Here is a 26571-nt window from a genome sequence, read left to right on the forward strand (position 1 = left end):
GAGTCCAATTGTCGAGAAAGAGGAGGGACTGTAAGAGCATGAATTGTTGAGACCAAGATTGGAAAAAGCACAGGGACAAATAGCCAAATGAATGGAAGCACATGAATTATGAACCAAAGGCTGTGGAGCCCCCAGCTGGATCAGGCCCTCTGGATAAGTGAGACAGTTGAATAGCTTGAACTCTTTGGGAGGCATCCAGGCTGTGGGACCAGGACCTGTCCTCAGTGTATGAGCTGGCTGTTTGGAACCTTGGGCTTACACAGGGACACTTTGCTCATCCTGGAAGGAGGGGACTGGACCTGCCTGTACTGAATCTACCAGGTTTAAATGAATCCCCAGGGGATTATTTGCCCTGGAGGACATGGGAATGGAGGGGAGGGGCTGGGGGCAAGGTGGAGACAGGGGCGGGAGGGGGGAGGACAGGGGAACCCATGGCTGATGTGTAAAATTAGAACACAAATATAATAAATAACAAAAAAAGAAAAAAGTTTTAAAAAATTCTTTAGATAAAAAATTTAAGTGATAAAAGATAAGATGCCTAGATTTTACCTAAAAAGGAAGTAAAATATATATATATATAAAAAAACAATGTCTGGCTTGGCATTTCAGGATCTTTGTGCATGCTATTTCAGCCACAGTAGATTCATCTATGCAGCTGCCCTGCTGTGTTCAGAAGATAGTGTTTCCTTGAACTCATCTACCACTTCTGGCTCTTTCGCCCTTTCTGTCCCTTTTCCAGCAATGGTCCCTGGACCTTGGGAGAGAAAGGTGCACTTTTTTTTCCACTTAGGGCCAAGTATTCTACAATTTCTCACTCTCTGTACTGCTGTGGTGTCTTTTACGTCTATGTGTTAACCACCATCTCATATGAGAGTTGAGAGATGCATGGATCCTGTTACTTTTGCAGTAGATTTTGAATACTTCTTTAAGCATTGTAGTAAATTCCAGGCCAGTTTTTTTTTTTTTTTTTTTTTTTTTTTTTTTTTTTTTTTTTTTTTTTTTTGTGTGTGTGTGTGTGTGTGTGTGTGTGTGTGTGTATGTGTGTGTGTGTTTGTTTGTTTTTTCGAGACAGGGTTTCTCTGTGCAGTTTTGGTGCCTGTCCTGGATCTCGCTCTATAGACCAGGCTGGCCTCGAACTCAGAGAGATCCTTCTGGCTTGCCTCCTGAGTGCTGGGATTAAAGTCATGCACCACCACCACCCAGCATAAGTAAAGTATCTTACATCTGGCTATAAGATAGTGACTCTAAGAAACAACAAATTCTTTATAATTAACTCTTTTTTGTTTCATTTGACCCAAAATAAATTAAATCAACATACATTTCTGTGTTCATACTAATTATAATCCTAAAAACGTTACAAAATTACTTAATTCCAACAAAATTCTCCTGCAGCATCACACAAACAATTAAGGGTCAAATGTACTAATGTTGGTAAATTGTCATATACTATTTAAACTCCTTAAAAGTGGACTCTTATAATCAAGCAAGGAAGTTTAGTATACCCAGTAGAGAATACTGCAAGGCTGCCTTAATGTGGCTCCCCCAATGGATTTCTACTGGATATTTGTAAGTCTTCAATATGATAATGTTACCTTTCATTTACTTGCTTATTTAGCCTACTTTAGTTATCTCTGGTGGATATTTTGATGCTGTTTTGCTGTCTGCTGCTTCTCTTTAATGCTAATTGTTATTTATTCTTTTTTTTCACCTTCATTAAATTTGTTTTTTGTCAATTTCATATATGTATATATATATAAATATGAAATTGTATCTGTATATATGTATATGAAAATGTATAGACTACATTCTGATTACTCTCACTTGTATAATTTGTTCACTCCTTCCTAGTCCCATCACTCCTCCTTCCTCCCTGCAAGTCCCTTTCCTACTACATCCATGATAATTTTGTTTCATTTTGTGACATTGAGTTCAACCAGGGCCCTCTGTGTGACCATGAGTTTGTAACTAGCCACTGGAGCCTGGTGGGATCATTAGTGGCCCACAACTGAATACAATATCTGCCTTTCTCCAAGACTCCATTAGTAGCCTATAGTTCAGCAGGGTCGGTTTTCATCAACACTACATAAGAAGAAGGAACCTCAATTAAGATTCTCTACTACCACTAACTTTCCTCTACCAAATTGGCTTGTGGGCATGTTTTTGAGGACAGTTTCTTCATTAATGACTGATGGGTGAGGGCCCACACAACTGTGGGTGTTGCCACCCCTGGATAGGTGGTCCTGGGTTGTATAAGAAAACTGAGCAAGCCACAGGGAGCAAATCAGTGAACGCAGTTCCTTTCTGGTTTCTGCTTTAGACTCAACCTGCTGGTTTCTTTCTTTTTCCCCTTAATGATGGACTATAACCAATAAGCCAACTAAACCCTTTCATCCCTAAGTTACTTTTGGTCATGGACCATATCTTAGCAACTGAAAGCAAACTAAAACAGAAATTGGTACTGCAAGTGAGGCATTGCTGTTATGGATCTGAACAAGTTGGTTTGGGGGAGGATTTTGGAGCTTTGGGTTTGAAAAGTCGTTGGATGCTCATAGATTAATGAACTGTTGTAGCAACTTAGAAGATAATGCTGAGAGCAATTCAGATAATGGATCCTGGCTTGTAAAGCTTCAAAAGGAAGTTTGAAATACACTCAAAGACTCTATCTGTGCTGTTCATGTGATATATTTGAATTAAGAAGCTGTGGAAGTGAAACCTTTGTGTACTAGGACAATAAATGTTGATCAGCTGGGTCTGAAAACAAAAAACAAAAATCAAAAAACCTGTGGTTAACTAGAGATTAGCATCAATGGGAGACCAGTATCACTGAGGTGCAATCTTTTGTGGAGTGATTCCTAAGCACATAGAAGCTGTGATCCATAGGGGGAGCAAAGCCACATCTCAAGCTGGCATCAAAATTTGATAAACATTTTGACATAATGTCTAAGAGTCATGTAAGAGTTTCCTATTTGTTATTGGTTTAGCTGCATGGATGTTTCAGGATTGAAGGGGCCATGAAGAGAAGTTGAGGCTTGGTCCCACATAGCAGAGTTGGAGTCCCTGAGGTAGGGAGGAGATGTGGTGAAGGTACTGTCTTGGTTAAAGTGTAAATTCACAGATATTGAAGATGTCAAGACCATGAGATGACTACCACGGGCAGTGGTAGGTATGGAGTGGAGCCAGCCCGAGACTATGAGACAAGCTGTGTATACTACAGATGGCAGACCTGAAGAGTATCTATTCCCAACAGTGTCAGCAAAAATAGTCATGAAAAAAGAATAATGAGCTACTAGAGTTCAGAAACCACATCCTGTGTGTGTATTTGTTTGTAGCATAACACTTAACACAGTAATTGTCACATTTGAATGCATTAAAAATATAACTCAGTCTGTAGAGCCTCATATATTGCTATGTGAGATTCTTTAAGACCCAGTGATAAAAAATTTGGTTAAAATTCAGAAAATAATTAATCATCTTAGATTTTAATAATTTGGTTAGATATAATTTACAAATATTATAAAATAAAAAAGCTAATAGGATGGTGACAAGTTGTTGGGTGGGGTGATATTGACACATAAAGGAGGAAGAAAAACTATGCACTTCCTAATATTTCTCTAGGAGATTCTGCTTCAAGAAGGCAAAGTAGACAGAAAATGTCATTTAGGAGAAAATTGAGTGTAAGGTAAAGAAACAGTAAACATTTGGCTACTTCAGTGTGCTCAGTACTCCATGTCACACACATTATGCTTTGACAAAATTGGCACTAAGCAATTGCTTTTATCACGAGAACCACATAATGAATGAAAGAATCAAGTAACATAAACAGATGGATTTCATCAAGGGAGTTATTGAAAGAGGTATTAAGACCTTAAGTTTCTTCAGATGAGTCCTCAGTGGTGTGACTGAAGAGGCCAGTTGCCTCCTCTCATGATCAACAGGAGGACCTTTGGTCTCTATTGAGAAGAATATAGGAAGGGTGTCATAGGGCTTACTTCCCCCTAGATAGTGACTAAGAGATAAATTTACACTACAACAAAGCAAACAGACACCTCCAAATGGGGACTTTGTAAAGTGTAATCTGGGGGCTTTGTAAAGTATAATCTGTGGGTTTTGTAAGGTGTAATCTGGGGGCTTTGTAAAGTGTAATATGGGGGCTTTGTAAGGTATAATCTGGGGGTTTGTAAGGTGTAATCTGGAGGCTTTGTAGAGTGTAATTTGGGGGTTTTGTAAGGTTTAATCTGGGGACTTTGTAAAGTGTAATCTGGGAGTTTGTAAAGTGTAATCTGGGGTCTTTGTAACATGTAATCTGGGGGTTTTGTAAAGTGTAATCTGGGGCCTTTGTAAGGTATAATCTGGGGCTTTGTAAAGTATAATCTGGGGGCTTTGTAAGGTGTAATATTGGGGCTTTGTAAAGTGTAATCTGAGGGCTTTGTAAGGTGTAATATGGGGGCTTTTTAAGGTGTAATCTGGGGGTTTTGTAAAGTGTAATCTGAGGGTTTGTAAAGTGTAATCTGGGGCGTTTGTAAGGTATAATTTGGGGGTTTGTAAAGTGTAATCTGGGGGCTTTGTAAATTATAATCTGTGGGCTTTGTAAAGTGTAATCTGGAGGCTTTGTAAGGTATAATATTGGGGCTTTGTAAAGTATAATCTGGGGTCTTTGTAAGGTGTAATCTGGGGGCTTTTTAAGGTATAATCTGGGGGATATATAGAGTGTAATCTGGAGTCTTTGTAAAATGTAATCTGGGGGTTTGCAAAGTGTAATCTGGAGGCTTTGTAGAGTTTAATTTGGGGGTTTTGTAAGGTGTAATCTGGGGGCTTTGTAAGGTGTAATCTGGGGGATATATAGAGTGTAATCTGGAGTCTTTGTAAAATGTAATCTGGGGGTTTGCAAAGTGTAATCTGGAGGCTTTGTAGAGTTTAATTTGGGGGTTTTGTAAGGTGTAATCTGGGGGCTTTGTAAAGTGTAATCTGGGGGCTTTGTAAGGTGTAATCTGGGGGATATATAGAGTGTAATCTGGAGTCTTTGTAAAATGTAATCTGGGGGTTTGCAAAGTGTAATCTGGAGGCTTTGTAGAGTTTAATTTGGGGGTTTTGTAAGGTGTAATCTGGGGGTTTTATAAGGTGTAATATGGGGCCTTTGTAGAGTGTAATCTGTGAGTTTGTAAGGTGTAATCTGGGGGTTTGTAAGGTGTAATCTGGGGACTTTCCTTTGACAGAGACACTGCTCTATTTCTGTTCTTTCTCTGTAATTTCTGTTTTACTTTTATTTTACCTTAAAAGTATTCCCCTAAATTATGTTCTGTAGGTTGTATTTTTTTATAACTCTTAGTCTTTCATCATTTCAACTCATCTAGTTTCATTAGCTTTGCTAAGGTATAAATCATTAGTTACAAATTTCATTTACTTTCTAGTGTATAATTCTGTATTTTTAGTGTGTTCATAAAGCTATGAAACAATTAGGATGATCTAATTTTAGATCATGTTATTCACTAGCAAAATAAACTTCCTACTCTTTAAGACTTGCTTCCATTCCCTCACTCCAACATATATCATATTATGTGAACCCTAGTTTGCCCCTCTATAAATTTCTCTATTGTACATCTTTCACATGCATAAAATAAGTAGAACAAGTGACTACACTATCCCATCATTCATGGCTGTTTTAACTTACTGCACTATTTTCAAGGTTCATACATGTTCTACCATGTCCAAATATTTTACTCCTGTTCATTTCCAAATAATATTTTACTGTGTGGGTATATATGCTTGTTTATATATTCATTAGTTGATGTACATTTGGATTATTTCCACTGTTTGGCTATTTTGAACACTGCTATGCATATTAGTACAGGGTTTTTTTTGTGGCCATGTTTTCAATGCTCCTGGGTATTTAGGAGTAGAATGTCTGGTTCATATGGTCACTCTCTGTTTTACATTTTATTAAAACATAATTTTATTCATTGAGAATTTCATACATGTGTACAATGTACATTGATCATCTCTACCTCCACTTCCTTCTTCAACTTCTCCCAGATCATCCCGATAATTTTACCCTACCAATTTCATGTTCTCTTTTTCCATCCTACTGAGTCTGATTAGTCCAGCCCATATGTACTTGAGTGTAGGATCATCCATATTATAGCACAGTCTACCAGTGGTCACATCCCTGGAAAAAAAAACAAAACCTGACTCCCCCTCTCCTAGCAACCATCAACTGCCAAAGACTCCTGGAATAGAGGTGGTGGCTTGTTAGCACCTCCCCCATGCTCCTACCCATACTGGAATGTTGACTGTTTTCTGCACAACAATACCACTTTACCAGCCTGCCAGCAGTACCTGAGAATTCTAGTTTCTCCCTCTCTCTCTGCCAATGGACTGTGCTGTCTGGACAGTTTTGTCTTCACTGCTTTGGTGCATAAAATGACATTCCATTGCAATTCTAACTTAAACTTCCTTAATGACTCTGGATATTGAGAATTTTTTGATGTACACATTGTTCATTTGTGTGAACTCATTGGATAAATGTCTATTGAAAACTGGTGTATATTATAAGGGAAATTTGTCTTTTCATTATAAAGTTTGTCTTCCTTATGCATTCTGTCCCATACCAGTTTTATAAATATTTCTTACATTTCTTTCCTTGTCTTTTCACTTCTTGAAGATACCATTTACAGCAGAAAGTTTTTCACTTTTGATAAAGTCAGATTCATCATTTTCTTGATAGTTTTGGTGTCATATCTAAGAAAATACAGCCTAGCTCAAGGTCATAAAGATTTGCCCTGTATTTCCGATTAAGAACTGTATACATATAGATCTATTACCATAATTGGGGTAGTATTTTACTTTAATTTAATTTTTAAACTGGAATTCATTATTTTTCTCAGACTCCCGGACTTACCTTAAACTTCTCTACCTCACCCTCCCAGGTACCGGAATCATAGGCATTTGCCAACACAGTTGATCTGTCATACACACACACACACACACACACACACACACACACACACACACACACACACACATCAACCTCAGACGTATGGGTTAATTTTTAACTCTCGGTTATAGTCCATTGATCAATGTTTGTACTGGTATTTTGATGACTGTTTTTAGATTGTGACATGTTAATTCTCCAATTATTATTTTCACTATTATTTAGGGCTGTTTGGAATCTCGTATAGTTTCACATGAATTCAGGATTTAATTTTCCATGTAGATCAAAAAGAAGCAAGTGAAGTAGCCCCGACTTGTAATCCTAGTGCTTGGAGGCTGAAGCAGGAAGAACACTACAAGTTTGAAGCTAATCTGAGTTACATAGTGAGTTGTAGTTCAGCCTGGGATGCTATAGAATGTATAGAACCCTATGTCGAAAAAAAGAGCTGTTATGGTTTTAGCGGAAATTGTACTGAATCTGTATACTGCTTTGGGTGGTATTGCCATCTTAACCTAAAACTTAATAGTAAGTATTCAAATAAATCCATCAATCTTGGAAATATTTCCATTTTTAAGGTTTTTGCTTCACCTTTGTAAGCAATGTGCTAAATTTTTCATCTTAAAAGATTTTCACTTGTTTGGCTAAACTTATTCCTAAGTATTATTTTAGATTCATTTTCATTGTACAGACCAGACTCATAGTCAGATCACAGCAATCCTCCTCACTCAGCCTCTCAAGTGTTGAGATTATAAGTATGTGGCACTACACCTGCCAATATGTATTAGGGGTGTGTATGTGTGTGTGTGTGTGTGTGTGTGTGTGTGTGTGTGTGTGTAATGGAGTTACATTAAAATTTCCTTTTCTAAAAAAAATTTCCTTTTCTGGAAATTTTCTTAGTGGCTAAGAGCACATGTTGCTCTTGCAGAAGCCAGATTTTGATTCCCAGCACCAACTTGGATGCTCACAATTGATAACTCTGGGATCCAACACTGTTTTCTGTCCTCTTTAGGCACTGGACACCTGTGGTGCATATACACATATACAAATAAAGACAAAGCACTCATATATGTAAAATAAATCTACAGAATATTTAATTGCCAAAGCTTCAGGCTTTTATTGATTTATTTTAGATTTGTTCTTACCTTTTAAAATATTTTAAATTTATTATTTGAGAATTTCATACAATATATTTTATCATATTTATTCCCTTCACCCAACTTCTACCATTTCTTCTCCCACCTCTTTATCAATCTAATTTCATATTCTCCTTCTCTTCCTCCAAAACAAACAAACAACCCCCCCCCCATAGGATCCAGCTTGTGTTGGCCAACTATTCCTTAGTATATGACCTGCCTTGGAGTGTAGTCAATATGGAAAAAACTAATTTTCCTTCACCCAGCAGCAATTAAATGTCAATAGCTTCTTGTCTAGAGATGGAACTTTGTGTATACCTCCTCTCTTCCATGCTAGGTTTTTGTCTGGTTTAAATTGGTTTTGTATGTGTTGTGATAGTCGCTGTGTGTTTATATATGCATCAGGTCTATTGTATTTAGAAAATGATGTTTCCTTGAAGTCACACACTGCAATTGACTCTAACAATCTTTCTTTGCCCTCTTCCACATAGAATCCTGAGAATCACCACCATCATCACCACCATTAGTTGGCACATATTTATACACACTGGAATTATTAATCCATTCATATTAGTTTTTATAGGTTTAGTCATGTTTCCTACTTCATGAGCTACTTTCAGTAGTTTACTTCCAGTATATCAAAATTTTTGAATTTTTTGTCATACTGCTAATCACAATATTTCCTTATATACATTTTTATCCGTGTCTGGTCAATAGTGATTTCATGCTTAATTTCAATAATTTGAGGCGTTTTTTTTTACAAAATCCCAAACCTCTGCCTCCAAATTCCAAAGTAATTGTGATTATAGGCAGGTGCTAACATGCCAAGTTTCATCATTTGATTCCTATTTTTCTGCTCAGGGTCACGAAAGGTTTGTGAAGGGTTTTGTTTGTTTGTTTGTTTGTTTGTTTTTGCTTTTGTTTTTTTCAAAGAACCAGCTATTAGTTTTGCTGCTCTTTGTCATAGGTTTTCTATTCTTTCTTGTCACCACATGTATTGGAATCCTTGTGATTTCTAGCCTGCTTGCTTTGGGGTTCCTCTAGAACGTCTTAAGGCAGAGAGTTGGATTGTTGACTTGCAGTCATTCTCTTTAATGGAGGCATTCCAAGAGTCTGTTTTGATGTTTTCTCGATTTTTAGCTCAAAATATTTCTGTTCTTTTAATTTATTCTTTGTGTTGTCGGTTATTTAGGAGTATGCTGTTTAATTTCTACATACTTGTTAATGTTCAAATATTCCTTGTTACTGATTTCTGATGGTTCATTACTTGCAGTTGGAAAATATATTCATATATTTTTAATCCTTTCTACTCTGTTGGGGCTTATTTATTACCTAACACGTGACTGATCCTAGAGAACACCCCACATAAGGCTTCAGAAGAATGTATTTTCTGGTGTTTGGGGGCAACAGCATATGTGTGTTAGATCTATGGGATTTATAGTGTTTTTTTTCTTTGTTGTTGTTCTGCTGTCCTAGGGAAATACAAGGAAGATCAAATGGTAAGAATGTTCTAAGAATTGGGTTTCTGAAGTGCACCAAAGCTGATTTGGTTTCACTGGAGGCTGCAAGGCTCCTTCTTCCTCAGCGGCCATGGTTGTGAGGTTCCTTCTGTTTTCACGGCTCCTGGAACTGAGGAGATGGTGGAGGGAAGGCCTATTCAACTTCAGTCATTTTCACTGAATGCATGCAAGGATTCAGTTCATCTTTAGAGTTATGAAAAATTGTTTTAATATATTTGCCAGTGTTTTCATTACTTTTATGAAGAAATAGATTTGCAGAAATCCTCATTCCTCTGTCTTCTCATTATACGCCTATGCCTTTTAATTTTTTCTCTCTGGAATTTTCTCTCTGTTAAGCATTTTACCTGATTAATTGTGTGTAAACTTTAAAAAAAAAAAAACTTTGAATCTGCCTCCTTTTCCTCTTTTTAGTAGTAGTACTATTTATTGGAATTGTCTCAATTTATTTCCTCTTTTCCACATTTATTAATTGTATTACTGTGTTCTTATGGATGTGTTCTGGTGAAAATTTCACTACAGAAGTTTTACGGTCAAAGTCTGGGTCCTGGGAGCCTTACCAATCTCTGCTCCCCACTTGTCTGCAGTGCACTAATTGAAGAGATGCTGGAAAAGAGCAAAGCAAGATTAATTTAGTCAGGCCAGGTAGGGAAGAAGAGAGTGCATGAAGCCTCAAGTCTATCTTAGGGTCCGAACACAAGGGTTAAGTGGAAATAGAAGGAAAGAGGTGCAGAGCCGAGTTGTCCTGCTCAAGGTGCTTGGCTTGCTATTCCTCTCATCATTGATAGGTCATTGTCTCTGCCTCTAGCTTCAAGTTAATCCTTAAAGTGGTCCTAACTGTGTGAAATATCTTTTTGCGAGACAAGTTCTTCCTCTGTTCTGTATCAGGCTTCAGAATTTTCTGTCACCATGAGGTGCCCTATGGAAAGGAGACAGGTTGCTCTCTTTATTTTCATTCCTGTCAGGACAGTTATAGTAGTGACATCAAAAGCCCATTTCAGGAGTCTGAAGGTAAATTGTTGTAAATTAGTGTATATATAGTATGTGTATAGTATGTGCTTTCCACCTCTCAACCTTGTAAAGCTGCAAGTGACCATTTTTTTCTCAGAAGTGTGGTAATGAGTTATCTCAGAGAAACAAAGACTTCAGGCCTACATAGTCTGTGGTGTTAACTATGAATACACATGCTATACAAGAGAAAGTAACTATAAATTAAGAAATTAACTTTAAAACACCATTTGTCACCAGTGTCCATGTCAGAAGAACAGCAGGTGGCAATTGACTTCAGGAGTTCAGCCCACCAAAGTGCAGGGCACTGATGGCTGAATCTCTGATAGGCAAGATCCCAAGCACTTTGGCTCCAGAATGTGTCTTGCTACTGCTGTGTCTTTACATGTTTGCTGCTGCGATTTTTTTCTGGTATCTGGCATGATATTAATGGAAGTTGGGGGAATCCCACTGCCTTTAATGTAGTTTGATTATCTCATGGAAATATTGCGTTCTACTAGACATTTTTACCTGTTGATTAATATAAGATGATTTCCTCTTAAGCTGTACTGTTTAAGTGAAGTAAAAATTTTATACAATAATAGTGTTAGTTTAAATAGAATTTTGATGGTTAAGGGTTTTTAATAAATATAGTAAAGGATTATGATAGAGGTTAGCTTAGTGGGAAAATTAATGTAGGTAAAGGTAGGATATAGTGTTGCCCTCACCCCTGATAAAACTGGAGCTGCAGAAGATAGAAAATAGGAACAAGGAAGTGTCTCACAGCTAGGACTTAGGAGTTTCTCTTGAGAAGCCACATAGACTATGGTTTAGGTTAATGATTAAGAAAAACAATCAGCCGGGCTTTGGTGGCATATGCCTGTAATCCCAGCACTCGGGAGGCAAAGGCAGGTGAATCTTTGTGAGTTCGAGGCCAGCCTGGGCTACAAAGCTAGTCCAGGACAGGCTCCAAAGCTACAGAGAAACCATGTCTTGAAAAAAAAAAAAACAAAAGAAAAAAAAAGAAAAAGAAAAAAGAAAAACAACCAAGTCCCAGGAGTTAGCACAAGTTCATTTTAATATTGGGAAATGTGTTCACTGGTTTTGGTGCGCATCATATCTAAAACAAAGCTTTACTTCATGTAACTAAAAAGCAAAGAACTGGATGGTTAGTTAAGATAACTGGACTAGACTGTAATATATGAAAAGTGAAACCAGTAACCTGTTTTTCTAGCAATTATAAAAACCACTGCCTATGTAAATAGTTATGGCTGAAAGGCTCCTGATCTATGAGAAGTCTTGTTTCTCACCTGTAATACATAAAATACTTAATCATGAAAGGGATATGAAAAACACGTTGTCTTTTACTTATTCTTATCATTGACTTAAAAAACAAAATGTAACCACTTTCTAACTTTTGTATTGTTTGAAATACTCTGCTAGGCCATATAAACTGTAAGGGAAAAAATAAAGAAGAGAGAAGGAAAACAGCAGGAAAGATGTCAGGAAGCAGTGGAGAAGGAAGTCATTAGGCAAGCTGGGTAGAAGAACAGGACAAACAAGAATAAAGTAGAACCAGGACAAAAAGAATAATAAGATAAGAGAAACTTTTTATCCCTCAGAAAAATAAGTCTGTGTGTTTTTTCTCTGACTCTCCATCTCGTTCCCAGTCTCTCTGGGCCCTCTGCAATTTGTAACTAGTTTCATGGAATCAGGAGATTTCATGTAATAGTTGTGGCACATACCTGTAATCCCAGCACTCAAGAGATTAAGAGTTCAAGGTCATCTTCCCCTACATAAAGAGTTTGAAGTCCAGACTGGGATAAATAAGATACTGTCTCAAAAGCAAAACAAGACAACAGTGTGTTGTTTTCTAGATCAACCATAAAAAAGTATAATAAGCTAGGTAGCTTAAAACATGGGAAACAGATCTTCTCACAGGCTAGTAAGGTAGGCGTCTGAAGTCAAGGTAATATTAGGGTTGATTCTGACTGTGGGTTCTATAGGAGAATCTATCCCCCATTCCTCTCCTACTTTTCAAAGTTGTCTGCAATCCCTAACATACCTTGGTCTAAAAATGTGACTTCAATCTCTACCTCCATTTTCACATGGTGTTCTCCCCTATGCATCTTCGCAAGGTCTTTTCTCTGTGGATGTCTGCATCTAAAGTTTCCCTTTCTTAAAAGACCTTCTTACAGAATAACTCACAATAAGTGGATTATGTCTGTAAAGAATTTATATCCAAATAGGTCCCATCATGGGGTTCTGAGTAAACAGGAAGTTGTAGGAGATGTTATTCTACCCAGTACAGTAGTTAGGAAAATCACACAGAACCATCACTGATGCTCAGCCACCAACAGCACCTTGGCAAAAATGTCAGCCTGCAATATTTGATCCAACCAAATTGTGTTTGAAGCACAAAGGGATAAAGACAAATGGTTTTAATTATTCATGAATTCAGAAACTCATTTCCATGAATAGGTACTGTGAAAACTACTGGAGGAAAATTTAGGACAAACACACAGACACACACACACACACACACACACACAGATTGGGGGGAAGGATAAAAAAATGCATGGAGGAAAAAAACAATGAATTCTAAAGTATTTAACAGTAGGGTAAAAACAAAAATACCTATGGGGAATAAAGTATGAGATAGACTATAAAATTCATGTAACAATAGAGAGGCCTACAGAAGAGTCTGTCAGCATGGCCTATCACTGCAGACTTTCCACTTTTGTTTCTTCTAGAAGAGTTCTACCATTATATTCTTTTTATTCCTGAGGGTGGCATTCAATACATGCCAAAGAATTAAAGTCCCCCAGGAACAGCCCTCAGCAAATGACTTCTGGGAATTGGTGAGTCAATACTTTAGATCCTTTTATCCTTGGAGAGATAATTATAAGGCGTGTGTATTCAATCTTTGCTGAAATTTCTTCACACTATTAAGCTTTAGTCCCCCACAGACATAGCTGGCTTACTACTTCTTTTATTGTTTTCTTTGTCTTTCTGTGTACTTCCTGCGTTTCTTGCCCTTCACAAAGAAAGCATTTGCTTAACTCATTGTGTCCTAGTCTGCCTCAGAGGGAACCCAAATGAAGACAATATAACTAGCCAAAATTGATAGGGAGGAGAAGAAAGTGAATAGGAGGTATTATATGTATCTAATTGCTTCATCTGTAATTGCTGGAAGTCCATGGAAATCATTTCCACCTGCACATAGAGTCATAGAAGCATAAGCATCGTTAAGTAGAAATGGTAAACAAAACTGTAATATAATTAATTGGAAGTGAGTAGTGGAAATGAGGCAAGAAAAGTAAGCAAAAGAAGGAATATGTTCGCTTTAGCATTTCTCAAGTGGAATTTTAAGGATATTATATGAATTTATAGTTAAAGAACTAAAATGGCAAAGTAGAGCATGTAGCAAATTTTCCCTCCATAATGGTAAAGGCAAAAGCTGGTGAAAATGACCAATTTTATCAGAACTCTAGAAACTAACCAAAGGCTTATGGCAGCCCATAAAATAACTTTCTTTTTGGTGTTTGCGTTACAGGAGCAATGGAGGTCAATTAATGGATAGCTGGTCCCTTCTAGCCGAAAGAATGGGTTCCACTTCTGGGTGGAGATAGTCAGTGTGATCTCCCTTAACAGTTAATCCAGGTGGGGTAGCCAATAGACCTGCCTTCAGAACAGATTCATCTTAAGCCACACCAAGGAGACAGGACTAATAACCAGTCCTTTAAATGATAGTGGACTTTCACTCCCCTGAGTTCCTGCTCCCTATCAGTTACCATGAGGTTCTTTTGGGGCTGCCCCACCTTTCTGATTTCTGACCCAGAATGACATAACTTTCCCTTTTTCTTCTCTTCTGTCTCTTTCTTTAGGATGCTGGCCAGAGCATAAGCATATATCTTTTTTTCTGGTACTTTGGACTTCCTTTCTTCAAAGCTCCTCTCACTGCCACGTGACTTCTTGTCTGTCATGTAGCTGACTTTTATAGCAGTTTAACTTGAGCAACAAGGATTTCTTTCCTGTTTTCCATTTTCTTCCTCTGGGCAGCTGATGAGATTTCCAGCTTGCTTATCTGGGGATTTGTTTTTTTCCTTTAACCTATGATAAAATTGTCCTTGAGCTTCCTTCTGAGTCCATTTCTTCTTAAAAGGTACTATCTCACTATATATCCCTGACTGGCCTGGAACTTGCTATAAAGAGGGGCTGGCCTCAAATTGACAGAGATCTGCCTGCCTCTGCCTCTGAGTGCTTGAATTAAAGGTGTGAGCCATTACGCCCGGCTTTGAGTCTATTCTTAAATTTTCTTATTAATGAGACTAAGCTTTTTTCCTTTGGGCCACCAAGCAGCTCCTAAGTCATGACACCAAGACTTATTAGTTTTGAATGCTAAGTCTAGCTTAGGCACATTTCTGGCTACATTTTAAAATTTAACCTTTTGCCTCAGGGCTTATTACCTTTCTTACTTCTGTATATCTTACTTTCACTGAGTCTCTATGACTGGCTGTCTGTTGTCTGCCTGGCTTCTTGCCCCAGGCATGTCCCTTCATCTCTCCTCCTCCTTCTCTGATTCTTCCTTTTTTATTTTCAAGCCTAGATTTATCCTATTTATTCTCTCTGTCTGTTAGCCCCAGTTATCCTTTCTCCCATCTAGTTATTGGCTATTCAGCTCTTTATTAGACTTATCAGGTGCCTTAGGCAAGCAAGGTGAAACAGTAACACATTAATTAAACCTAGTTAAACAAATACAGGATAAACAAAAGTAACACACCTTTACATAGTTAAACAATTATTCTGCAGCATAAACACATCTTTTCCTAGTTAAATAATACTCCATAACAACTAAGAACCCAAAGAGGGGATGCTGATTTCTCTGGTAGCACTGGAGATGAAATCCAAGGCCTCACATGTGCCAGGCAAATATTCTACTGCTGAGTGCCATTCCCAACCCACCATTTAGTTGGTTTTCCAGGACTGTTGAGACAGTGTCTTGTTATAAAGCCTGAGATGGCCACATACTCTAGTCTTCTTGCCTTGCCTTTCTAAGTATTTCAAATACAGGTTTCTATCATCATGTCTAAATCTGAGGTCAGTCTGGGTTGCATAACCAGACCATATTGAACAAATCAAACTAGAACAATGTAAAACCTCAAACCTCAGGCAAGAATTATAATTTCTGTTTTGCCTGATGCTTTCTTGGAAGACTGTATTTCCAAGCTGTCTGTACTTACCTGATATAAAGATTACCTAGTGTGAGAAGCCTTTTTCCTGGGACATGTATCAAAATAAATGACAAACAATTGCTTACATTCTTGGCACTTTGAAGCAGTGGGTATAAGTTGAATTAAATAATAGACCAATCAAAATATCCTGAAAGGAAATTTTGGAGAATGAGATTGCTCAAAATTCATAATATATTTCTGGAAATTTAGAAGTAATCTATATCCCAGTGATGTTCTCAGTTGGTAGAGCATGTGATAAGCATACACAAAGCCCTAGATTCAATTCCCAATCCTTCATAAACTGGGTATGGTGATGCCTGTTTGTAATTCCAGAACTTAGAAGTCTCACCTTGTATGATTCCATACTGTGGGGAAAAAGAGGGTCAGCTACATGTCTGAAGAGATTTGCACAACCAGGGCTATGTAAAAGCTCAGGAAAGACCAAGGATGGCCCTAACATCTCGCCTCTGACTGTCCTTGAAGCTTTATGTCAGCAGAGAAGTTAGGTTATGGCACAACAGTAAACTGCTTAGTTAAGTGATAATGTGTATTCCTTCTAGCACACATGCAGAACTTTTCAGCAAAGACTACCACAGGTTTAGTGGTTCCACATCCTCAAGAAAATCTGTTTAAGTAGCAACTAATCCAGTCAGGGACTTCAGTGGTCTCACGTGACATAGAGCTGTTGTGGTTAATTCTAGGTTTCAACTAGACTGGATTAAAAACTACCTAGAAAATGTGCAAATCATTCCTTCTGAGTGTTTTTTTTTTTAATGTTTCTGAATTTTATTTTGCAGACCAAACAGATCTTCAACCATGTTAAGCCAAACACTCTACGGTAGAGCTATATGCTAGTAGCATCCATAGCAGCTAAAAGGTGAATGGATAAACAAAAGGGGGCAGTGATATTGATACAATAGGATATTATTCAGCCATCAAAACAATGGTATATACATCTGCTATAACAACATGGACATCACCAAAAACATGTTCAATGAAATACTGTACATAGATTATATTAATATGAGACTCTAAAATAGGGAAATTCACAGAGGACAAAATTACAGTTACTCTGAGGCTGAGAAGTGGGTAAGGTATTTGATGACTGTTTCTTTTGGAGGTGATAAAAATATTGTAAATTTGACTGTGATGCTGTTTGAACATACCCGTGAACATTAGTTATCTACTATCAATGGATAAATTGTATGGCATACAAAGCATATTCCATTAAAGCTATCAAAAAAAAGATCTAAAGGCAGTCCATCAGACTAAAATGAAAATACAATGGATAGTAATTTGAGCCCATGTGAAAATGTATAGAGAAGAATGAAAATTTAGTCAGTCATCAGTATTTTCTTAACACCATCATACTTTCAGTGCATTGTAATACAGGGTCTCATGCTGATGACATGAGCAAGCTCTGACTCTTTGGAGATTTGGTACAAGAGGAAGATACTGAATGCATCTCTCCCCCTACGATGAGTACTGAAAGGAAAAGTGGGACAGAGAAATGCACCTTATTAGTCCAGGATAGAGCCTGTCCCTAAGCAGGTCATAAGTCCTTGATACTCCTATGAGTTTGGGTCTGTTGAATTCTCTGGGAAATTACTTTCTTTATCCTTGAATCAAGTTCAAGAGATTTTATCCTGGCCTTAATTCAATAGAGGCAAAAGCTTTGTTTTTAATAGCTCTTATGTACATTAAACACAAAGGAATATACTGCTACATTTATTCAGTGGAGTATTGTGCAAGGCATCCTTCATATAGTTATTAAAACTAGGTTAAAACATGATTGTTGGGCTGGGGAGATGAATCAGAGATGAAAGAGCTTGCTATGCAAGCAAGAGGACTGGTATTCAGATCCTTAGAACCCATGCAAATACCAGGCAAGCATGATGGCCCACCAGTAATTCCAGTCTTGGAAGATGGATATAGGAGATGCCCAGAGCAAGCTGGCTAGCAAGACTAGCCATATCAGTGAGCTCTCAATTTGACCAAGAGACCTTGTCTCAAAGTACAAGGTAGAGGGTGATTTAGGAAGAGTACTAAAGTCAACCTTGATCATCATATCTCCACATGTAAGGACGCATATGCACACACACACTCCTGTATACATGTGGGGCCACACACATTAAAACATGCATACACAACACACACACACACACACACACACACACACACACACACACACACACACGATAAGATGAAAAAGGAAGAAAACCATGTTTGTTATTTTGATAGGTGAAAACAAATGAAGCATAATACAAAGTTTTATTTGTGTTCTATTTACAATTATATATGGTATAGAAAGTTATATAAAATTCAGAGAACTATTAGTTATAAGGATATTATTGATCTAAGAATATAGATCTTCTAAAATGTATTGAGTCCACAAAGTAAAAAACTAAAAATAGTAAAGAAATACAAGATGCAATGTTAGTTATAAAATAAAAAAGTATATTTTTCATAGTAATATGTCTATATGGACTACATTTACATATTAAAACAGTTCTAGGTTGATTCCCAAAGTTAAACACATAAAAATGAATAATTCTGTAAGGGTAATGGTAAAGGAGTTAATAAATATAGACGAAGCAAATACATACTAAACAAAAGAGGGTTTGTGATCTTAATAGCAAAGGAATTTGGAGAGAAAAGTATAAAGCTAGAGAAAAACACTTTTTAATGTTAATAACATACATAACAATGAGATTAGATAGACTAAAATTTAAGCCCAAATTACCGGAGATAGCAAACAATAAATAGAAACTCATGACCAGTGAGAAAACTGAAATATACTCTTACTATCCAAAGTGATTTAAAGACTAGGGAAGGCCTACTCTGTATCTTCCTTCAGTTGGTTCTTCCAGATCAGCTTTCGATTCTTTTCTATTTGCTCTGTTCCTTGGAAAGCCAAAGTTTTACTTTAGATCCATTGTGGTGGTTTGAATAAAAATGGCCCCAATAGGCTCATAGAGATTGGCACTATTAGAAGGTGTGGCCTTGTTGGAGTAGGTGTGGCCTTGTTGGAGGAAGTGTGTCACTGGAAGTGGGCTTTGAGGTTTCAGATGCTCAAGCTAGGCTCAGTGTCAGTCTCTCCCGTCTGCATGCTAATCCAGATGTAAAACTCTCAGCTACCTTTTGAGAACCATGTCTGCCTGCATTCTGCTGTGCTTCCCACCATGACAATAATGGACTAAACCAATCCAAATTAAATGTTTTCTTTATAAGAGTTCCGTGGTCATGGTGTCTCTTCACAGCAATAGAAATGCTAACTAAGACAATCACCATTCTGGGTTCCCTGCCTCTAGCTTCTTTCCAGGTTCATCACTGAGGAGTACTATAACCAGAAGAGACGAGATAAAACAAGGATAATTCTCTGCATTCTCCTTCCCTTCTGAGTTCCCACCACTACAGTCATCCCTCTACTAAGGCCATCACTCTTGTCATGTGCCTCTTTTGTGCATATACTACCTGTCTCCAAGTCTGTAGTCACCCTTCTTCAGGCTTCTACATTGTAATGGGCCCAATCTCCTCTCCCAATATTTGAGTTTTCTGCTCTGTGCCTTAAGCCTTTCCTCTACTCTGCCAATGTCAATTATCTCTTTATTACTCTCTCTTCTAGCTGCCCAATTTAATTAGGCCCATCTTGATTGATACAAAAACAAAACCTGAGAAAATAGATGTAATTCATACATCTCAAAGCACAAATGAACCTTATTTTTAAGTAGCCATTAAAGAGTTATGAAAAATAAATTCCCTTGTACTGATCTATGAAGAGAAACACACACATACATCCCTCAGTAAACAAAACAATGCATTTTCTTGTACCATCATCAGGCTTTATACTTAAAAGTTTAGGAGCTGGGGAAATGGCTCCAGGGGTAAAGGTGCTTGCTGCCAAGCCTGATGGTTTGAATCTGATCCCCAAGACCCATGTGGTGGAAAGAACCAACTGCTGCAAGTTATGTTCTGACCTCTATAGGCACACATTGTCCCATGTACTGTCTACACACATACACACACTACCTCACACATACTAAATAAATAAATAAATAAGTAAACAAAAACAGCTAGAAAAATATTTTGTGGAAGTTAAAGAAAAATAATGCTGATTAGCTGAATGTTAAACAGAATGAATAAAACTCAGTCCATACCTAGATATCTTATAATAAATGTATAGAAAAACAAAGAGAAAAATGTTAAAGGAGTCAAAGGGAAAACAGAATTTACCTAGGATAGATGATACATTTTTGAGCTCTGTATGGTGGTGCATGGTCATGTTTCAGAAAGCAGGAGGAGTGCAACCATCTAGAGGATGGCCTAGGCTATGTAGAGTTACTCTATTTCAAACAAACAAAAATGGACAAGCCAACGACAGTAAACTTATGGCCATTATCTCTTAAAAGTTAAAAGAAAAAATAATGTATTAGAACTCTACATCAAGTTAAGGCATTCAAGTTCTGTTATAACCAGGCAAACTTATCATTCACCTAACCTTGCAAAAAGAGAGAATGGATGTCCTTAAGCAATAGTTTAGAAGGTACATGTGGGATACATAAAACAAAGAAATGGCAAGAATGGTAGCGATTCTAAACAATTCCATAATTTTAAGGGGAAAAGACTAGATTTGTATTGTTATCATTGGGATGTGACACTCCTCCCCTACCCGTCCCCCCCAATTTTGTGTGCTGGAAAATTAGTTCCCATTTATATTTTGGTGGTGATTTTGAAGGTAAGGTGTTTAAGAAGCTTGAAAAATTAGATAAGGTCATAAGGGATTGCAGTCCTATAATTCAATTTGTGGCTTTATAGAGAAAGGAACAGACACCCAATTTAGGAAGCTCAATCTGTGTGACTCTGTATAACCATGAGACTCATAAGAGTCCCCAACAGTAAGAAGGCCCTTACTAGTGTAGCTCCTCCATGTTGTATCTATAGAATCACGAGCTTAGTAAACTTTTGTCATTATTTAGTTTCTCTTTAGATTGATTTATTTATCTATTGTTTAAGAATTTCATACATATACAGTGGATTTGGATCATATTCAAACCCCACTCCTCCCTTGGACAACCTGCATTTACCTCCCAACTTAATATCCTCTTGGTTTTCCGTTCTCAGTACAATTAGTGCTCCTGTATGTATGGGCAGACTGCCATCCAGTAGAGCATAGGCAACCTAACAGAGGTCACACCTCTAGAGAAAACGGACTCTCCCTGCCCCAATGGCTATCAATGAGTTTACAGACATCCTGGTCTACATAGTGATAACCTGTTTTGAAAGAAGGAAAGTGAGAGAGGGGTGGGTGAATGGGTGGGTGGAGGAAGCAAGCCATTTCTATACTGATAGCTTAACTCTTTTCTGTGCTGAAAGTTCGATATTCCCCCCTCACCTAGACCAGGCCTCGTTTAACACAGTAGCTCTATTATTGCCTGCTCATGGATATAGGCACTTATTTTAAGGCAATCTTAGCTTTTTGATGAGTTCCTGTAAAACTGTCTCCCTAGTTAGCACCAATAACAATTCTCTCTCCTTTTATCTAGATTTTTGGAGTCTTACTATCTAAATCTAAGTATAAAAAAATAAAAAGGGCCAGCAATAGGTTTCCAGTTTATGCCTGTCTTAGGAAATCTCTTGAGAGATGTTTTGAAGTTAATCTTGAAATATCTGTGCCAAAGACCTGGTAATTGTTTTTTATGCCTTTCCAATGAAGTGTGAAGTCCTTCTAGTAGCTGCCAATAGCTTTCTATTCTCTGTAACTCTGATCACTCAGAAAGGATTTTAACAGTCTCCTCCTATGATCACTACTTTGGTCCCAAATCTGGTTATTTTAGTTAGTGACTGAGCAGTTTGCATTGTATCCCCAAAATGGTCTTGAAATTAAGGATAGGTAGTAAAATCAGTCATATTAGATCCATTATCACTTTGACAATACTTTAAAGGAACAGGAAATATGTACTCAGTGGTTCAATGGAAAAGTGTTAATTTACTTTGTGTAAGGTAATTGTTAGAAGCTGAGGCTATGTAGATTAGTAAAAGGAAGTCTTTGTTTTCAAGTAATTCACTGCTGAGCTTTAGAGAGAGGAATGAGAAAAGGGCAACACCAAGTACTTGGAAGAAAGAAGCAACCAGAAGAGACTGACCCTGGGTCACTGTTGAACATAGGTATGTCCTATCTTCGCTATGTTTCTAATGTTTAACATAGGACCTAATCTGTAACAGGAATGCAAATAAATATAAGTTGCATTAAATCCTGTCACCTTATTCTTGTTCAGATAACCAGAAGGTCAGAGGTAATCTTCAACAACTTATTGTGCTACTATAAAATTACTAGTAAATAAAGAAGGGTATCTAAGTGTTCCTAGGTAGCTTTTCAAGAGATGAATCAACTAAATTACCCCCTAAAAGGCCCATTAAGTTTTAAAGAACCCACATGACATGGTTACAAAGTAAATATTCAATTAGAATTTATTATACTTGTATAACATTTTAGGTCAAGTTTATGATTCACAGGGTTTGTCTTTTTTGTATACTATATGTTGTTTAAAAAATGATAAGCAGCACTGGTTACCATGTGAAAAGGTCATGAGGCAAGAATCACACCAAAAACCAATATTAGAGCTTTATTAGGAGGAAGGGGGGCAAAGAACCAGGCCTGGGGAAGAAGCACATGCAGAGAACACGGGGGAGGGGGCTAGGGGGAGATCAGAGGAGAGAGATGAGGAGTCTGTGTCTGGTCTTTTAAGGACTCCCATGAATATGCGCAGGTAGGCTTGCGGAGATATGCCACACATGCGCTGATTGTGTGACTGCTCTGTGAGCAATGCACAGTCACACAACACATGGATGACATAAGATACAAGACAGACCCCCTCTTTAGCTCCTGAACTGTGTATGTCAGCTGGAGTGGTGACAGAATCCCAACACTATATGTAATCTTTATGGTATATTGGAGTCCCTTTTGGGTAATAATGCATATGGTCTACTTGTGTCCACTTTAGAAACATTGCCATATAATTCTACTCTTTTAAGTTCTTACAATACTCAGAATTGTATCTTTACTTCTGTAACATTGCTGTTTATATTGTTAATTTATTTTATATCACATTCCTGGGGGAAATATGATTAAAATAGCACATTATTCCTTTATGAAGAAAGACAACCTCTTTTATCCTTATATGCTCTACCCCTAGAAACACACGAACACACTGTAGTACAAGTTAGTAATTATTTATGCACTCAAGTATTACTTATTAATTTTCATAGGATGTTGGAATTATCTTCTCTATATGATTATTTTAGTCACACACACAAAACAAAACAAAACAAAACAAAACAACAACATCACATAGAGATCTCTCCTCAAAGGCAATAACAGAGTTTACTTTGGAGTTACCATGGCTAGGGAAATATTGAGCTAATTTACTCCAGGTTCCATGTTCCCATGTGGAAGCAGATTTCTGGAGATTTCTGGTAATAGAATAAAGGTAGACATTTAAAAAAATATGTTGGTAAAAACAGCAGAGAGTTGGGTTATAGCAAGATGAGGGAATCTTTCATATAGGCCTAAGATGGTCTAGCTTTTGGGTTAGTAGAATCTATGGTCTGCTAAATTAATGAATTCCAAAAGATTTTTTATCTGTGAATTGCAGGATATTGACAATGACAGCCATGCAGCATTGCGCCTCAGTTATTTTATTGTTTTTTTGTCCTATAATTGAAGTCCCTCTCGCCTACCTCTTATTAGGGCATTTGTCATGTCATTATAACTGTCATGCATTCACATCAATCAGGTTAGTCTTCCTATCTCAAGGTCTTTCACTTTATTACAGAGTCCCTTTCTCCATGTAAAGTCGCATTCACAGGCTGTGTGACAAAACATTCCTGGTTTCCTCACATACTTTTGGCCACTTGTGTTTTGTCTTCTTTGTAGACTTGTATTGGTCCATACAAAGTTAAATATTGGACTTTTTCACAACTTAAGCCTTGGTTCTCAGCTACTCATCGAGTGTTATGTTAGGTTATTTACTGCTTTTGAACAGTAACTATTTTAAGAAAGTCTGTATCTAAATACATAAATTTAATTTTACCAAGTTTAAATTAAAGTCAATTGATGTTAAACAAGCAAAATCAAGATTTCTGAAATATAACACATATAAACAAAAGTATAAATCCCTCAAAATATCTACCTTAGCAATTTTTTTTATAACAAAAACACATATGTAGCTACTGGGTAAATTGAGGAATAGAACAAAAAACACTGCTTTGCTTGCTTATAAGAGATCCGCTGTGGACTCTCTTCTCAATTACACTTGATAACTTTAGTCCTAAATATTTTTGTTTGTTTGTTCAAGACCGATTCTCACTATGTAACTCAGGCTGGCGTCAAACTCATGATCTTCCTGCCATAGCCTCCTGAGTACTGGGATTACAGACATGTTCTACCATGCTTGGCTACTCTAGAAGTATATTAATTTATATGACCCTATTGTATATAGGATCCATTCCTTCTGAATGAGACAAAAACAATCCTGATATATGGAAACTGATCTATCCCTTTCCTATTAAACAACAACAACAACAAAACCCAATAAAACAAACGACCACCACAACAAAATAGAAACAATTGTATAAACACAAGAGGTAGCCAAAAATGCCACATGTGAATAAAGTTTATTTTATATAAACATACTTAAGAACACATATATACAAAGAAGAGTATGGCATCTTTCTCCTTCTTCCTCAAAATAAAAGCTAAAACCTGTATAAACTGACGACATGACTGCTCTATGATATGGTTAAGGGGAAGGTTTCTATTGTAGATATGAGGGAGAGAACAGGCAGAGTTATCTGGAAGAGTCAAGAGCAGAGAAAGAAAGTAATAGACTGCCCATGGGAGCAGACTGGATCTGGCCGGGAGAGAAGTAGGAGTAGAGCAGAGCGGAGAGAGAGAGAGATGTGGAGCTGGGGAAATCCAGCAAGGAAGACAAAGAGAGTGTGGGCAAAAGAGAGAACATGCCAAATATGGAGCATGAGTAGCTGGGGGCAGGAAGCCTTGAGGTAGGGAAGTTTAGGGTGGGTAGTGGAGCATAAGAGGTTGGATGCATACTTAAACTCTAAAATGTGTAACCAGTTTGAGCCTGGAGGCCAGCATGCACTTTGGTATGCTAATAGGCACCTTCTGTCAGTGAGAAGGGAAGTGGCTCCTTTGGTAGAGGGGAAGCTACTTCACAAGGTCCCAGAAATGCTGGCTTTTGTTTAATCCTCATCATTTGGGGAAATGGAGTTTCCTTTGGACCTGACAAAACCTAATAGTAGAAGTAATCCTTCTTATACCAAAAGAAAAGTAACATTCACATAATCACAGATGAGAAGTTGAGGTCAATAGAATTCTATGCAAATAGACCTTGTTAAAAATAATACCTCCCAGTTTACTCTTCTGGAGTCATCTCCCTTTGTTCAACCTAACATAAAAGCAAGCAAGCTTTGCTGCTTCTTTGGGTTTTCATTGCCCTAGAAAGTCACCCCTGCCATGTAGGACTTCTATCAAACAAATATGTACCTTCTCTTGCTAATTAATTTTGTGTCAGTTTAAATCTCAGGCTCAGGAGAAAAAGCCACATAGTACCTAGCAACAAGTCACTCTAGCAGGATAAATGCTAGATCACTACATAGTCTAAATACGAAGCCGCAGACCACTAAAAAGAGAGAGAGAGAAAGAGAAGCAGGTATCCCATGAGTGGCTGCTGTTTGCTTTTACTTACGTTGTCGTTTTGTTGCTGTTGTTTAGCAATTACAGCTTTAACCTTACTTGTCCTAGAGCCATATGAAGATAGTTGCAGTCCTTAGGGAAGGAATGCTGAAAAATACTGTCCTCTGGACATGACAGGGTCACTCACAGCAGCTGTGGCTGCCTACACATGACCTACATCACATCAAGCCAGTTAACATCCTAGGACAGATGGACCCCTAGCTGAGAAGCTATGATGGCTATTGGGGAAGGAAGAGTCAATTTTCTTCAGATATGTATCTTCTCTTAGTGCCTGGGCTTTAGTGGATGGCCTTTTCCCATACACATGTGAGCAGCACTAGTTGTACTCAGTGGGCTATAAACAAACAAACAAATAAATAGACAAACAAATAAATAACTAAATGAATGAATGAATAAACAAACAAATAAAATAAAAAAAGAAATAAGATATGAAGTTTAGAGGGGAACTTGGGGGTTCTCAGAGAAACTGGAAACAGGGAAATGGAGGGTTTGATATAATCAAACAACATGGTATACATGTAGGAAATTCTTAAAGAATAAGTAAATATTGTTTAAATCTCAGAATTATCACGTTTTCTGAGAACATGTAAACTCCCACTTGATATCTGTCATCAAAACACGAATAAGACACAATCCCAAATCTACGAACCCTCTCTTTAATGGCCCTTGTGACTCCCTCTTTGCCATGAACAGTAAACTCAACTTGTTCAGTTATAGGTGTGTTTCTGGTGGTCTATGTCCAAAGAGCACCGCCGCACTGGATGTTCTGTTATTTTCATTTGTGTGATGAAAAGTAACATTTTCGTATATTATTTTTGAAATTGAGAATATCCTCCTTGCTGATGTTTAAAAGTAACATTTCATCTGTTACATTAAGTACTATTTTATTGGTCGTGTCTTTTTATTTCACCCAGAATTTTATAAAAGCTCTAGAGTTGAGATTTATAGCATGTCTTTGTCAGTGCTGCGAGTATAGTTGAGATGAAGTACCCTGTGTTCT

The sequence above is a fragment of the Onychomys torridus genome, chromosome X (assembly GCF_903995425.1).
Source record: "Onychomys torridus chromosome X, mOncTor1.1, whole genome shotgun sequence".
In the NCBI taxonomy this organism is placed as follows: Eukaryota; Metazoa; Chordata; class Mammalia; order Rodentia; family Cricetidae; genus Onychomys; species Onychomys torridus.